This window comes from Diorhabda sublineata, chromosome 8 (assembly GCF_026230105.1).
Source record: "Diorhabda sublineata isolate icDioSubl1.1 chromosome 8, icDioSubl1.1, whole genome shotgun sequence".
NCBI classification, from domain to species: domain Eukaryota; kingdom Metazoa; phylum Arthropoda; class Insecta; order Coleoptera; family Chrysomelidae; genus Diorhabda; species Diorhabda sublineata.
The window spans coordinates 2243157-2260146 of NC_079481.1; the positions used below are offsets into that span (position 1 = coordinate 2243157).

Consider the following 16990-nt stretch of genomic DNA (forward strand, 5'->3'; position numbering starts at 1 on the left):
TAAAGGTAATTTTCAGGGCTACAAGCTTATGTTTGTTAGAAGGGCTTGACACCCTCCACATTTTATTAATAAATGGTCAAATGGCTATTGATAAGAAATTCTCGCACTATAGTGATTGATTAATTTGGATATAACTCCGTCAATTTTTATGCTACAAAAAAAATAAAAAGAGGAAAATAATCGTCATAAAAAATGCTTCAATTTGACTGTTTATTTGTTTTTGTATCTCTCATAGTTATGGAGAACAAATGGACAAAATCAAAAATCAAAAAAAAGTATTATTTAATGCTAATTTTTTTCAAAATTATGCATTTCTAATTAATCAAACTTTCAGATGTCGTAAATAACGTTCAAATAAAGTATTTGGTACAAGGAAAAAGTTTAATTTTGATTTTTAATGAAATGACATTAGTTTTAGTGTAATTTTTTAAAGTTTTAACTATTTTACATCATATCTTACTGAAATTTCAGTCGAAACAACTTTTATTATAATCATTTGAAAGGTCTTTTTAAGCTCTTTAAAAAGTATTTTATGATTTTTTGTTGAAAAATGTACCGTTTTTTCGTTATTTGAGGTTAAGTTCTTAATTACGTAAAACAAAAACTATTCAAGTGTCTATAACTTTCTTTAGATAAAACATTAAAATATTAAAATATATCTTAATTTCTTTGTTTTTTTATATATTTCATTTTTGGTAATCACACTTTTTTCGATAAAATGCATCATTACAGAGTTATACGTAAAAAACTATTGAAAATCGCGGTTTTTTGACGAAAAATCGTACTTTTCAAGCGAATAACTCAAAAACTATTGATCTGGCTTTTTTTGCTGATATTTCGATTTTTGTGGTTTATTTTGGGCAAAAAATTTTCCATCCCCCGAAAAGGGGTGGTTACACACTTATCATTTGTCAAAATTTCAAATAAATCGGTGATGGATTAACCCTTACTCGAGATATAATTTGGATATAACTCCGTCAATTTTTACGCTACAAAAAATAAAAAAAAACCAAAATAATCGTCATAAAAAATGCTTCAATTTGACTGTTTATTTGTTTTTGTATCTCTCATAGTTATGGAGAAAAAATAGACAAAAACATTTTTTTGCAAAAATCAAAAAAAAAAGGTTCATTTAATGCTAATTTTTTTCAAAATTATGCATTTCTAATCAGCAAAACTTCTAGATATCGTGAATAATATTCAAAAAAAGTATTTGATACAAGCAATAAGTTTAATTTTGATTTTCTTTTCAATGAAATGGCATTAATTTTAGTGAAACCTATTTTTAGCTTCAACTATTTTACACTATATCTCACTGAAATTTCAGTCGAAACAACTTTTATTATAATCATTTGAAAGGTCTTTTTAAGCTCTTTAAAAAGTATTTTATGATTTTTTGTTGAAAAATGTACCGTTTTCCCGTTATTTGAAGTTAAATGTTCAATTAAGTAAAACAAAAACTTTTCAAGTATCTATAACTTGCTTTAGATAAAACATTAAAATGTTAAAATATATCTTAATTTCTTTGTTTTTTTATGAGCTTCATTTTTGTTAATCACACTTTTTTCGATAAAATGCATCATTACAGAGTTATACGTAAAAAACTATTGAAAATCGCGGTTTTTTGACGAAAAATCGTACTTTTCAAGCGAATAACTCAAAAACTATTGATCTGGCTTTTTTTGCTGATATTTCGATTTTTGTGGTTTATTTTGGGCAAAAAATTTTCCATCCCCCGAAAAGGGGTGGTTACACACTTATCATTTGTCAAAATTTCAAATAAATCGGTGATGGATTAACCCTTACTCGAGATATAATTTGGATATAACTCCGTCAATTTTTACGCTACAAAAAAATAAAAAAAACCAAAATAATCTGCATAAAAAATGCTTCAATTTGACTGTTTATTTGTTTTTGTATCTCTCATAGTTATGGAGAAAAAATAGACAAAAACATTTTTTTGCAAAAATCAAAAAAAAAAGGTTCATTTAATGCTAATTTTTTTCAAAATTATGCATTTCTAATCAGCAAAACTTCTAGATATCGTGAATAATATTCAAAAAAAGTATTTGATACAAGCAATAAGTTTAATTTTGATTTTCTTTTCAATGAAATGGCATTAATTTTAGTGAAACCTATTTTTAGCTTCAACTATTTTACACTATATCTCACTGAAATTTCAGTCGAAACAACTTTTATTATAATCATTTGAAAGGTCTTTTTAAGCTCTTTAAAAAGTATTTTATGACTTTTTGTTGTAAAATGTACCGTTTTCCCGTTATTTGAAGTTAAATGTTCAATTAAGTAAAACAAAAACTTTTCAAGTATCTATAACTTGCTTTAGATAAAACATTAAAATGTTAAAATATATCTTAATTTCTTTGTTTTTTTATGAGCTTCATTTTTGTTAATCACACTTTTTTCGATAAAATGCATCATTACAGAGTTATACGTAAAAAACTATTGAAAATCGCGGTTTTTTGACGAAAAATCGTACTTTTCAAGCGAATAACTCAAAAACTATTGATCTGGCTTTTTTTGCTGATATTTCGATTTTTGTGGTTTATTTTGGGCAAAAAATTTTCCATCCCCCGAAAAGGGGTGGTTACACACTTATCATTTGTCAAAATTTCAAATAAATCGGTGATGGATTAACCCTTACTCGAGATATAATTTGGATATAACTCCGTCAATTTTTACGCTACAAAAAATAAAAAAAAACCAAAATAATCGTCATAAAAAATGCTTCAATTTGACTGTTTATTTGTTTTTGTATCTCTCATAGTTATGGAGAAAAAATAGACAAAAACATTTTTTTGCAAAAATAAAAAAAAAAGGTTCATTTAATGCTAATTTTTTTCAAAATTATGCATTTCTAATCAGCAAAACTTCTAGATATCGTGAATAATATTCAAAAAAAGTATTTGATACAAGCAATAAGTTTAATTTTGATTTTCTTTTCAATGAAATGGCATTAATTTTAGTGAAACCTATTTTTAGCTTCAACTATTTTACACTATATCTCACTGAAATTTCAGTCGAAACAACTTTTATTATAATCATTTGAAAGGTCTTTTTAAGCTCTTTAAAAAGTATTTTATGACTTTTTGTTGTAAAATGTACCGTTTTCCCGTTATTTGAAGTTAAATGTTCAATTAAGTAAAACAAAAACTTTTCAAGTATCTATAACTTGCTTTAGATAAAACATTAAAATGTTAAAATATATCTTAATTTCTTTGTTTTTTTATGAGCTTCATTTTTGTTAATCACACTTTTTTCGATAAAATGCATCATTACAGAATTATACGTAAAAAACTATTGAAAAACGCGATTTTTTGACTAAAAATCAATTGCGAATAACTCAAAAACTATTGATCTGGTTTTTTTACTCCAAATTTGCTGATATTTCGATTTTTGTGGTTTATTTTGGGTAAAAAATTTTCCACCCCCGAAAAGGGTGGCAATTTCAAATAAATCCGAGGGGAAATGCTTGAATACCTGGCCTAATACACCACACGGTAAATTGGCTTAATATTAAAAAAAAACTTACCGGCTAATTATTTAAAAAAAGTCGTTCTATTATTTACATTACGCGAAAGTTGCTTTCGATACCTAATTTGTTTAAAACTAGTAAAGTACGTAATACTTTAGAATGAGGTATCAGTCAATCCGGTTTTAATCGAAGGGTTGATGTAATTCATTTCGAAATCAGCCCACAAACTAGCGGCACATTTTCAAATTGACCCTTTATATGTAAAGAGTTGTTGCAGTTTGGTTTAAATCATTCCCGTACAACGACAAATGTCAAAGCTACCTGTTGTTCAAGCCAAACAACACATTTATAACAAAGCAAATCAATCTAAATACATCGAGCCTCTCACCTTCAGTTTAATATCATTTTATCCAAAACTATTCGATAATTTGTTCTTCCACAGTTTGGAGAGAAAAAATTGAGAACGGGGCGACTAAAATATCGATTTACGACGCCAGATTGTCGAGATGTACGTTGATAAAGGTCACGGGGTCACGGAAGGTCTTCCAGAAACGGCGAGGTTTTGTGGCATTACAAACTTTGGTTAATTGGTCACGGCAACGGTTCAAATTATGTCAAAATCATGTTTGTCAATAAATTAAAATCAAAACTTCCCGTATTCGGCGATAAAATGACGTTTACATTCTAAATTCCACATTTCCCTTATTATTTAGTGCTAAAGGAATCAATATCAAATGCAGATTATAAAAACCCTTGCCGACATTTTGTTTGATTTTATAAATTTATTATTATTTGTTTATGAATTAAATTAATCTCACCATGGGACCCCACTGCTTATCGCAGACCGTCTGGTAGGAATATTTCGTGGAGATGATGAGTCCGCGTGGACTGACGGTTTGTTAGATGTTTTTATACGGGGATTGAACATTATTTTTTCAATTTTTGATTTGGTATGAGTGTCGTACGTGTTTATGGAATATTAATTGTTTCTCGTAAACTGTCACAAGACAAAGTTATAGGTAATAAAAAGATCTACAACTTTTGTATTCACACTTTTTTCAGATAACCTTAAAATAAAGGTAAAAAATTCAAAAAACATTTATTTGATTTGAAATATTTATTTTTCCACTTTATCTTGACTCAAAACATTCTAATTTGATGTAAATCATTTTTGGATGAGACTTTTCTTGCCTTTTCTAAGAAAAAATGTTTTTTTTTATGCCATCAAAAAGTACTTTTCAAAAATTTCCGATGTTAAGTCAAAATAAAGTCATTGGGACATAAAAAGGTAAGTTTCTACCAAACTTCGTAAAGAAAAAAATGTTTTTTGTAAAAGAAAAACAGAAACTTAATTTCTAACATAAATTTTGAGGTTATGTGAAAAAGTGTGTATACAAAGATCTTTTTATTACCTAAAAACTTTGCCATTTCATTTCTTTTTCATAGGACTTGTAGTAAATTATTTTTTCTTAAATTTTTATTTCACTTTTTATCATTTTTAAAGACTTCCACACTGGTTTATATTAAGAATTATCTGTTTTTATCAAAAACTATTTATTACTGTCAGTCTAACGTCATATTTTAGCATAACCCTATATATTCAAAAGGTTTTATGACAAACTAGACTGTGACCCGTCCTGCGAACTTGTGTTTTCAACAGTACATAGTTGATCCATTAAGTTCACAATCTAAACTATCTAAAAAATAATCATTCAGAAGTTTTGCACTATACGTGTTTGTCTCTGCTACGTGCATTGTCGTGAATCACGTTTGTTTGTTCACAAATTTAACTTCAAACCGCCTTCGTAATTACCCAACAACAAATCCAAACTGTTTTTAGATTAAAAATTAATCTATTTGTAAGATGTTCGTAAAATTTTGACAGATGACATTAGAAAAATGACAGAATAAGCGAATGTATCAATTGGAAAGTTACCTTTACGTCAAACCGTTATTTTACGAGACTAACATCAACATTTTTTAAACTCGTTTACCTTAAAACGACTTTTTTAGGAACTAGTCTACGCGCTAGTTAACCATTATTTCAAATTATTACGATCTACTATATCAACATCACTCAATAAGTCGTGTAACTGAAACACAGATGACGCTGCCATCGTCAAATCTATATGACGTTTATGAACGATTATTGAGAAAAAAGTGACAGCTACGACTATTTGAAAAGAATCATGATTTCATGATAAATAATTGACGTGACTCTCCAAATCATAAGAAACACGGAAATACGATTCGATCAGTTCTATCGCTTGTATCAATATTTATTTCCTCGATTTCCTATTTAATCCAACGAACGTCGACGTGATTGCGTTCAATGAACTATTTCTCAATTTTTTTTGTCTACTAAACGGATGTAGGTTAAAAGTTAATATGAAACAATAAGCGTTTATTAATTTTGAGCGTATTTGAATGAATTTGTAAACATTTTGCAAAACTCATTACCTTACAATTTATACCTATATAATAGATTATGTTAATCATCAGTATTTTCCAATATTTTATGTAATAAATTTAAATTTTAACCTTTGGGGATAACGGAATATTTTTATCAGCTTCAAAAGATCGAATTTAATCGAAATTTGGCACGCTTATCCATGTACCAATGACAATGACAATAATTTATCGAAGGACGTGCTATTTAATACGAGGATTGTCTCAAAAGTTCACGTTCTAATAAATAAATAATGTCGGCCTTAGCCAAGCAAGATATTTTTGAAGGACCTCTTTTATAAGGATTAAATCTCCTACATTTGCAATAATTTATATAGGACCTTTAATCCCAACAAAAATATCTCGTCTACAGTATTCAAGAATGTATTTTTTCGAACAATAGTACAGGTAAAATGGGATTAAAGCCGGAATAAAATTGGGCGCTTCTGATTTTATAGATTCTCAGAGGTTTTCGGTTACTGATTAAGCCGAGCTACAAAATTACGGGCACGGGTTTTCGAAATTTAGGAACTTGTATATTTTGAATCGCCAATAACTCGAAAACTATGAAGAATTTGAAAAAAACTGAAGTTACAAAAATGTAGAGCACAAAATTCTCTACAAGAAAATATTTAGTATTTATTCCTAACCTCAAAATTTTTACCTTGAAATGGGTTTATACAGTCAAAAATATTTTGAATCGCGAATAACTCGAAAACTGAGGATTTCGAAAAAAACTGTCTAAACAAAAATTGTAGAGTACAAAATTCTCTACAAAAAATTATTCCAGGTATTTGTTCCTAACCTCAAAATTTTCACCTTAAAATGGGTTTATACAGTCAAAAATATTTTGAATCGCGAATAACTCGAAAACTAAGAGGATTTCGAAAAAAATGTTGGAACAAAAAATGTAGAGTACAAAATTCTCTACAAAAAAGTATTCCAGGTATTTGTTCCTAACCTCAAAATTTTCACCTTAAAATGGGTTTATACAGTCAAAAATATTTTGAATCGCGAATAACTCGAAAACTAAGAGGATTTCGAAAAAAACTGTCTAAGGAAAAATTGTAGAGTACAAAATTCTCTACAAAAAAGTATTCTAGGTATTTGTTCCTAACCTCAAAATTTTCACCTTAAAATGGGTTTGTACAGTCAAAAATATTTTGAATCGCGAATAACTCGAAAACTAAGAGGATTTCGAAAAAAACTGTCTAAGGAAAAATTGTAGAGTACAAAATTCTAAACAAAAAAGTATTCCATATATTTTTTCCTAACCTAAAAAATTCGAAAAAAAAAAGTGCCGGAACCAAAACTGTAGACCACAAAATGAGTACTCACAATTTTGTGAAAGAGAAACTATCAAAAAGTCTGTGAATATTGAAATAATAATCAATCGAGAACGAAAATAGTGTTCAGAATCGCGTTTTTTTAAAGTTAGTTCATTTGAAACCAAAAAATAGTTCACGTGTGTCATATACTTGAAAATATTGATAATAACCATGATGCATTTTGATTTTTTCAAAACGAAGAAGTTTTCCAAGAGTTTCCATGTACGCCTGGCACGTAAATTGGCTTGAATTCGCACTGACTTCAACGAAAAAATGGCCTTTCTTGTAGAAAATTTTGTGCTCTACATTTTTTGTTCAGACAGTTTTTTTCGAAATCCTCTCAGTTTTCGAGTTTTTCGCGATTTAAAATATTTTTGACTGTATAAACTCAATTTAAGGTGAAAATTTTGAGGTTAGGAACAAATACCTGAAATACTTTTTTGTAGAGAATTTTGTACTCTACAATTTTTGTTTAGACAGTTTTTTTTCGAAATCCTCATAGTTTTCGAGTTATTCGCGATTCAAAATATTTTTGACTGTATAAACTCAATTTAAGGTGAAAATTTTGAGGTTAGGAACAAATACCTGGGATACTTTTTTGTAGAGAATTTTGTACTCTACTTTTTTTGTTACAGCAATTTTTTTCGAACTCCTCATAGTTTTCGAGTTATCCGCAATTCAAAATGTTTTTGAGCGTTCAAAACTATTTTGTAATGGAAATTTTGAGGTTAGGAACAAATACCTGGAATACTTTTTTATAGAGAATTTTGTACTCTACATTTTTTGTAACTACAGTTTTTTTCAAATTCCTCATAGTTTTCGAGTTATTCGCGTTTCAAAATATTTTTGATTGTATAAACCCATTTTTAAGGTGAAAATTTTGAGGTTAGGAACAAATACCTGGAATACTTTTTTATAGAGAATTTTGTACTCTACATTTTTGTAACTGCAGTTTTTTTCAAATTCCTCATAGTTTTCGAGTTATTCGCGTTTCAAAATATTTTTGATTGTATAAACCCATTTTTAAGGAGAAAATTTTGAGGTTAGGAACAAATACCTGGAATACTTTTTTGTAGAGAATTTTGTAATCTATATTTCTTAATACAGCGGTTTTTTTCGAAATCCTCTCAGTTTTCGAGTTATTCGCGATTCAGAATATTTTTGATTGTATAAACCCATTTTAAGGCGAAAATTTTGATGTTAGGAACAAATACCTGGAATACTTTTTTGTAGAGAATTTTGTAATCTACAATTTTTGTTTAGACAGTTTTTTTCGAAATCCTCTTAGTTTTCGAGTTATTCGCGGTTCAAAATATTTTTGATTGTATAAACCCATTTTGAGGTGAAAATTTTGAGGTTAGGAACAAATACCTGGAATACTTTTTTGTAGAGAATTTTGTACTCTACAATTTTTGTTTAGACAGTTTTTTTCGAAATCCTCTTAATTTTCGAGTTATTCGCGATTCAAAATATTTTTGACTGTATAAACCCATTTTAAGGTGAAAATTTTGAGGTTAGGAAAAATGCTTGATAGGGGGGCAACAGGTGTGTTTGGTAGACAAAGGAGCATCCAGCCAGTCTCACAAATGAACCATGAGTCAAAAATTATATACAATAACTTAGGGCTATTTAGAAATTTAAAAGTTTTACTTATTAGAATAATTAGAATCAATTTCGTTGTTAAATTGCCCCATCCAAGGCAATATTAGCAGCAGAAATTGTAAATATTGTTAAACAATGGCATTTTTTTCCGTAATTACGTTTAAAATGTTTTTTCCTTCTCTAAACACTTTTATAAATTCGTGATAACAGTAGACGAATGAGATAACAAACATTTAGTTTGTATGTATGCAATTTTTAAGTATTTACTTGACTTACTGATAGTACGCTTCGTACGTTTACGCTTCAAGTGTAATTGCTCATTATTTCAAGTACTTCTCCAAAAATTTTAAATTTGAACAAATATTCATACATTTAAATATAGTTATACGAAGAACAATCGATAATTCACAAATACGTAAGAAATGAAAAACGTTCACTCCCCGTATAAAATTCGGTAAACATCAGTCCACGTGGACTCATCATCTCCACCAATGAAAACATCGAATCGTAAACGTAAATTCATTTCCATTGACCGAAGCTGTCGGAAGGCGTATGTACACAATTTCTTCGAAATATCCCTGCCAGAAAGTCTGCGATAAGCAGTGGCGTAGCTTGGTGATTTTAATTTAATTCATAAATTTCTTTAAATAAATAGAAATATGGCGTTCTGGCAATAATCGAATCGTCAAGGATCGTTGGATGACGAGATAAATGACATGGTTTGACAGTTACGATGTAGTGGATTTCGCTTGGATTGACAATAGTAAAAATTGCTGTTTAAACGGGCCATGTCCTAACGGGAAAATGCTTCATTTACAACTGCTTAGAAAATTAAAAACTCTGCTGCTAATTACCAAGAAAATATGACAGCAGAATTGGTTTAATGAACAGCCATCTGGAAACATTCCTGTGAAGAAGTTGGTAGCCCTAGTTCCTGCATTGGTAGGCGTGATTGAAAACTATGTTCACTGTGAACAGTTGGACAACTGTATCAAAATGGCGGCTACAAACTTCAACAAATTACTTGATGGTCAAAAAGAGTTCCATTTAAACTTTTTTATCACACTTCCTATATATTTTGATTAATACTAAAATAATAAACTGGTTTATATTCCATTTTGTGTACTTTCTTTGGCCCCATATTCCTAGGTAGCTAACTAAGGGGTTTATAAATGCTAACTAACTCAAAATTTTGACAACCACTGCTCTAAATTCGAATCTAACAAAAAAAACAACGAAGCAAATTTAAAAAAAAGAAGAATTGGTTCTGGAAGTAAATGTTAATTCTTTTCACACTTGTATACTTTTATGTAAATTAACCTCGATAGTTTTAATTTACTAATTTCTAAATAGAAAAAAAAAAAATACAAAGTATCGATAAATCAGTCAACAATGTTATTTTGCAATTTCACAATTTATGCATTGGTCATCAGACAATTGAAAAAGTGAAATTAGCAAATTATATTTGAAGTGAAATAATGAACTTTCTTCCCTAACTATAATTTTGTAACAAAAATTAATTTAAGTTTCTATTTATAGTAAACTGCTTGAAGAAATAATATAGAACGTCCCTCAATAGGAAAATAATGAATTTCAATATTTAATAATTACATCATAACCTATAATTATATCGATTTTTTTATATCATTTTTTATCAGCCCATAATAATTCTTCTGTGTAATTGGTTACTTTCAAATCATAAAATCCACTATTCACTTAGATACACAACCAAATTATGCACAATAATCGATTGGAAAATAGAAATATTCATTCAATCTACGAGATATTTTAATATTCAAAATACTAATACAAGTTTTCAGTTATATGAGAATTTCTTTTCACATTAGGTAAAAATAAATAAAAAGAAAGGATAATATATAGAAAAACTTACCTATCCGATTGAATTATTCGTTTTCACTACCGAAGTTTAATAGCACAATTAATCGTAAATTCGATTGTTGCTTAACAACCGCTAATACTGGGATAAACACAAATATCAACAATCGACAGATTACTGCCGGTACTCAATTGCTAAAGTAATTTATATATAGGTCAAATTACTACAATGTCACGCCGTCGTCGCGAGTTGGATTTGTATCGGTAAAAATTATTACACATAAACCACGTGGTAGTTGCAAGTTTAGGGTTTAATGAGTTGACCTAGACCGTGTACTGTCTAGAAAATTGCGTGCAATTCCCCTTTGCGCAGCGTAGAGCGTACGGTATTTTCATCACACCATACACGCTAAAACATTGGACCTTGCTATCATTTGCCAAGTTTGTGGCGTGACTATCCCCACTCTCAACACCGGCTTTAGCTCTTCTTAGGAACAGCGAGTTATAACGAACTAACTCTGGTATTAGAATCGAACAGAGGCGTGGATTTAGGGGCTCGGAATTCATTTATGAATAACCAAACGAAATATTTGAACGCAACTAAGATTTTAAGCAATATACATAATTTAGAACACTTTTGTCTGTTTCTCGGTAGTTTTTTGGACAGTAATTTTAACTGTTAACTGTTATATTTTATATGAATGAGTACTTTTTATGGTTTCAAAGTAATAATCCAGTGGAAACTAAAAGGTAAAGAAAAACACCTAAAACATAGCTTTGGGTGGAGTTGATCTACGACTATGATAAAATATGTTTATATAGTGCTATTTTATTAAATGTGATGATTTTATTAGCAAGTATAAATGTATGCAAAAGACAAATAAAAGTTCTATATTTGTATATATGGTAATTTTATACTTTTGTGGTCCCCTCGTTTTTTTTGCTATAGAAAATTGAAAAATCATCCGATTTCGATGATTTTTTTATACAAAATTCATACAAAAATGTTGATTTATTATGTTTTCAAATTAAAAATAATAAAATTTTCTCTTAAAATTGACTTTTTCTCACGTATAATCGTTTGTAGCTTTTTTATTAAACAATCATTGAAGTTATATGAACAAAAACATTCTTAAAATTACGTATTGTATTAAAAGTTTGGAAAATTGGAAATTTTCACCGTTAAAAAAATGGTATCTTCCTAAGGTTGACTGTTAAAGAGAATTGGGAGCGCGAAACCTAACCTAACCTAACCTAACCAATATAAGTTATCATTCAAACGAAGATTTAAGAAAAAATCATTGAAGTCGGATGATTTTTCGGTTTTCTAGAGCCAAAAAACGAGGGGACAGCGAAAGTATAAAATTACGGCATATACATACTATTATTTTACACAATGTGCTATTAGTTGGGAGCAGGTGCGTAACAAATTTTTTTTCATGATTGAAGTTAAGAAAAAAATTATTCACAAAATTTCCAATGAGAAATAGAGATACAAAACATGAAAAATCCGATTAATCTGGAACAATTGGGGGTAGAGATTGATTAGACCAGTTTAGTAGTAATCGTCTTGTCAACCAAGCATAAAAAATTAATTCCATGACGATATTACGCTTAAAGTTATAATATAAATTTGACATTTGACATCACATGGATACATTTTACCAACAACAAAACATTCTTATTTCTGTTTAAGCCCAGCTTAAGTGAAATACTGAATACACTGTTTACACCACTATTACACCACCACTACACCAACACTCACACTGTTTAACGAATTTGGTTATCGAAACGCGCGTTAGACAGTGTAGTTTTCAGTGTTGGTGTAGTGGTGGTGTAAACAGTGTATTTAGTATGAATATCACCAACGGTTCCCGAAATTGCAACTTAGGAGCTCAAGTGAAATTTTCTATGAACAATTAAATCGAAACTCGTTTAGATCTGTGATATATACAGGGTATCGCAAGAAGAGTTAAAATTATGATTATATGGCAAAATACTTATAGTAAAATCATGAAAATTTCTACGTTTGGGTTTTCGGATACGATCTTTTTAACTAAAATATTTTTAAAGATGGCCGACTCCTTTTTCTACCGGAAGTCGACTGTAACTTTGTTATTTTTTATGGAACACCCTATATATTAATACAATTTTGAAATCTACGTATACTTTTGTCTAGAAATTTTCTTTAAAAAATGCATATTTTTTGAGTTATTAATTTTTTTGTAAAAAAATTTGACCGTGGCAGATTCTTATAAATTATTTTTTTACGAAGATACCCTTGAAGATATGGAAATGGTTTCTGTTCGATTGCTTTTAGCAAAATCAGACGTATTTGAATCTATGTTGAAAAATTTTTCATTTTATACAAGGTGTGTATAAAAAGTGTTCAAAGTTTATCTTCATAAATATGAAATTTCTTTATTTTTTAAATATTTCGGAAACGACTAAAAGTTGGAATAGGATTAGTAAATACAATTTGATTTGATTTTTTTTACAAATCTCGACAAGATAAAGAAAAATAATTTTTTATTTCTTAGTGCTTGTTCATCGGGTCTAAAAATTTACAGAAAATATTTAATATCTGGATAACGGTAAAGTTTAGGTATAGGGAAGTATATATGAAATTGCCTTATTTTTTACCTCTGAATGCATTAAAATAGAAAAAACCGGGTGGTTCTGTTTAAAAAAATGAAGAAATTTCATATTTATGAAGTTAAACTTTGAACACTTTTTATACACACCCTGTATAAAATAAAAAATTTTTCAACATATATTCAAATACGCCTGACCTTACTAAAAGTAACCGAACAGAAACCATTTTCAGATCTTCAAGGGTATTCTCGTAAAAAAATTATTTATAAGGTTCTGCATAGTTTTACAAAAAAATTAATAACTCAAAAATTATGTACTTTTCGTAGAAAGTTTTTAGACAAAAGTATACTAAAAATTTACGTAGATTTCAAAAATGTATTAATATACAGGATGTTCTCTCTAAAATAACGAAGTATCCGTCGACTTCCGGTAGAAACGGTCCCACTGGGACAGATCAGAGAAAAAAGCTTTGAAGCCATTTTTTACACCAAATCCAAAACCGCCTACGAAAATCAGTAAGAGTAATTAAAATAACTGCCGAAGTAGACTACATACAGACTAAGCAATCTTACACTGGTGCCTGGGAAACCTACGAAACCGGAAGAAGCTTGGTACCGAACTAATATTGTCCCCAGTGGAACTTCAGGACAAAATTCCAAAGAGACCCACCATCCGGACGCTCCATCCGTGAATGGCACACAAGCTTCATGAGCACCGGATCAGTATTGCATAAAAGTGGAGCTGGACCAAAAAATGTGGATCGAATACGGCAAAAATTCCAGCACAATCCAAAAACTTCAATTCGTCGGGCTTCAAGGCAACTCCAAATGCCCACAACTACAATCCACGGGGTTCTTCATAAACAGTTGCGTCTGTATGCCTATAAAGTACAGTTACTGCAAGCGCTGCTACCAACAGATCGACCAAAACGTGTGGAGTATTGATAATGATGAAGATTTCTCGAAAAGGGTGTGTTTCAGTGTCGAAACCACGTTCCACGTGTCTGGTACGAATTTGGGGCTCTGAAACCCCCCATGCAGTAGTCGAGCTTCAACGAGACAGCCCAAAGGTTAATGTGCGGACCTTTATTCTTCATAGAAACCACAGTTGTTGGCTGCGTGTACCTGGTTATGCTTCAAAACTTTGATCTTCCTCAGTCGGAGGAATTACAGCCGATTGTTTACTTCCAACGGTATGGAGCCACCACCACACAGTTCGGGAACACCTCAACGAAACTTTTCCCAATCGACGGCCACCATGGTCTCCGGACAAAACACCCCTTGACTTCTTGTTGTGGGGTTATATAAAGGACATTGTTTACCGGACATTGATGACTTGAAACGCCGCATTACACAAGGTGACAAGTTACCTTGAAATTGATTACAGACTGGAGGTGCTTAGGGCCACCAAGGGTACCAAAAAAAAACTTTATTAGTTGCAGTAATGTATGCAAAAGACACAATATAAATATCTTGTTTATTTTCGAAGTTATGAAGTTCTGAAGTTGTAAAGATAATTTTTGGAATACCCTGTATATTCAAATATGTAAGTATTGGCAAATTACTACCATCCAAGCTTGCCCAGAAGCAGTACAAATATAATTAGTAAAGAATGTGGATGGTTAGTTGATAATGACGAAAATTTTTCTCCTGATTACTACGATGGAAATCGAAAAGTTTTTGCAAATTTTTGTTGTTCCTGGTCACGGGAAAAATCATGTTCTACCCTTGGGCGAAAGCTGATTTGAAATTTGATTTATGCAGTTGCAGAAATTCGTGTTCTAATAAAACAGATTCAGTAAATGCTGACGAAACAGTTCAAATAAATTGTGTTGTAATGTTTTAATCAACCTTTTATCTTGAACAAAAAAAATGTTTGACTTACAAGGAGCATGGGTAATGAGAAAAAAATTTCGACCTTTCGTATTGGCCGATAAATGTTTCAGAATTTCCATCCATAACGTTGTTATTTTTATTAAAATATAACACTAATTATTTAACAATTTATTGGTTGGTATTTCTGTCCGATAATTAAATTATTTATAACGATTGAAAGAATTTTTTTACTTGAAAAAAAATGTTGATATTCGAAATAATATACAAATATACAAAAAAAAACTTTTTGTTTATCTAACTAGATTAAAAACGCGCCCCCACGCTACACGAAACTTGGTAAACCGATATCTTTTTTTCTAATTGAGATTAAGGGATGAAATTTTCCGAAAAACTCCCTTAAACTATGTACTTTTAGACTGTATATGTAATGATGTATAATTAAAAGTTTCGTCACTTAACTTTTTCATTTCAATGTGCGGAGTCGTAATACCACGAAATAAATTTTCCAAAACTTCCCGCTCGGCCGAAAAATACGTTGGAAATTTCGGACGGCTTTAGATACTTCACAAAATAGTTGAAGAATAGCCTATTAAATTTTCATAGAGAAATATTGATTTTTCGATGATTAATTTTTCGCAAAAATGAAAATGAAAATTTGAAATTTTCCTTCCTCCAGTCCCAACATTAATTATTCACCCAGTATATCGATATTTTTATCAAAAGGTAAACAAAATACAAACAATTGAAAAAGTTGAAATCATTGTTCAATTAAAAATCCGTAAAAAGACCGACCTTTGGAATATTAGTCATAACGATTATGTCAGTTGTCAGACGTTTTGGTGCGTTCCATATGAATATTGGTTAGGTTGGCGTATTAGTCACGTGATGGTAGACATCTTTAGATTATAGAAGCATAAATAAATGAAAAGGTTTCATGGGAAGATTTTTACTTTGCTTTGAATCAATGAAAAACAAATATAAGATTTTCGATTAATGTGAAACTTTTATTACTACTAGTAGACGTTCAACAATTTTAAAAGTTGAAATTATTGTTCAATTAAAAATCCGTAAAAAGACCGACCTTTGGAATATTAGTCATAACGATTATGTCAGTTGTCAGACGTTTTGGTGCGTTCCATATGAATATTGGTTAGGTTGGCGTATTAGTCACGTGATGGTAGACATCTTTAGATTATAGAAGCATAAATAAATGAAAAGGTTTCATGGGAAGATTTTTACTTTGCTTTGAATCAACGAAAAACAAATATAAGATTTTCGATTAATGTGAAACTTTTATTACTACTAGTAGACGTTCAACAATTTTAAAAGTTGAAATCATTGTTCAATTAAAAATCCGTAAAAAGACCGACCTTTGGAATATTAGTCATAACGATTATGTCAGTTGTCAGACGTTTTGGTGCGTTCCATATGAATATTGGTTAGGTTGGCGTATTAGTCACGTGATGGTAGACATCTTTAGATTATAGAAGCATAAATAAATGAAAAGGTTTCATGGGAAGATTTTTACTTTGCTTTGAATCAATGAAAAACAAATATAAGATTTTCGATTAATGTAAAACTTTTATTACTACTAGTAGACGTTCAACAATTTTAAAAGTTGAAATCATTGTTCAATTAAAAATCCGTAAAAAGACCGACCTTTGGAATATTAGTCATAACGATTATGTCAGTTGTCAGACGTTTTGGTGCGTTCCATATGAATATTGGTTAGGTTGGCGTATTAGTCACGTGATGGTAGACATCTTTAGATTATAGAAGCATAAATAAATGAAAAGGTTTCATGGGAAGATTTTTACTTTGCTTTGAATCAACGAAAAACAAATATAAGATTT

At 29.9% G+C, this 16990-nt stretch overlaps 1 protein-coding gene across 1 annotated transcript in view; it reads right to left on the bottom strand.

Moving 5' to 3' along the window:
• LOC130447555 (acyl-CoA Delta-9 desaturase-like) overlaps positions 1–11450 on the bottom strand; it is a 28863-nt gene extending 17413 nt beyond the window's left edge. Inside the window, exon 1 of the mRNA XM_056784430.1 lies at positions 10763–11450. The gene's annotated coding sequence lies outside the window, so the exon portion shown is untranslated. The remainder of the gene's footprint in view (positions 1–10762) is intronic.
• Positions 11451–16990: the final 5540 nt, after the last annotated feature.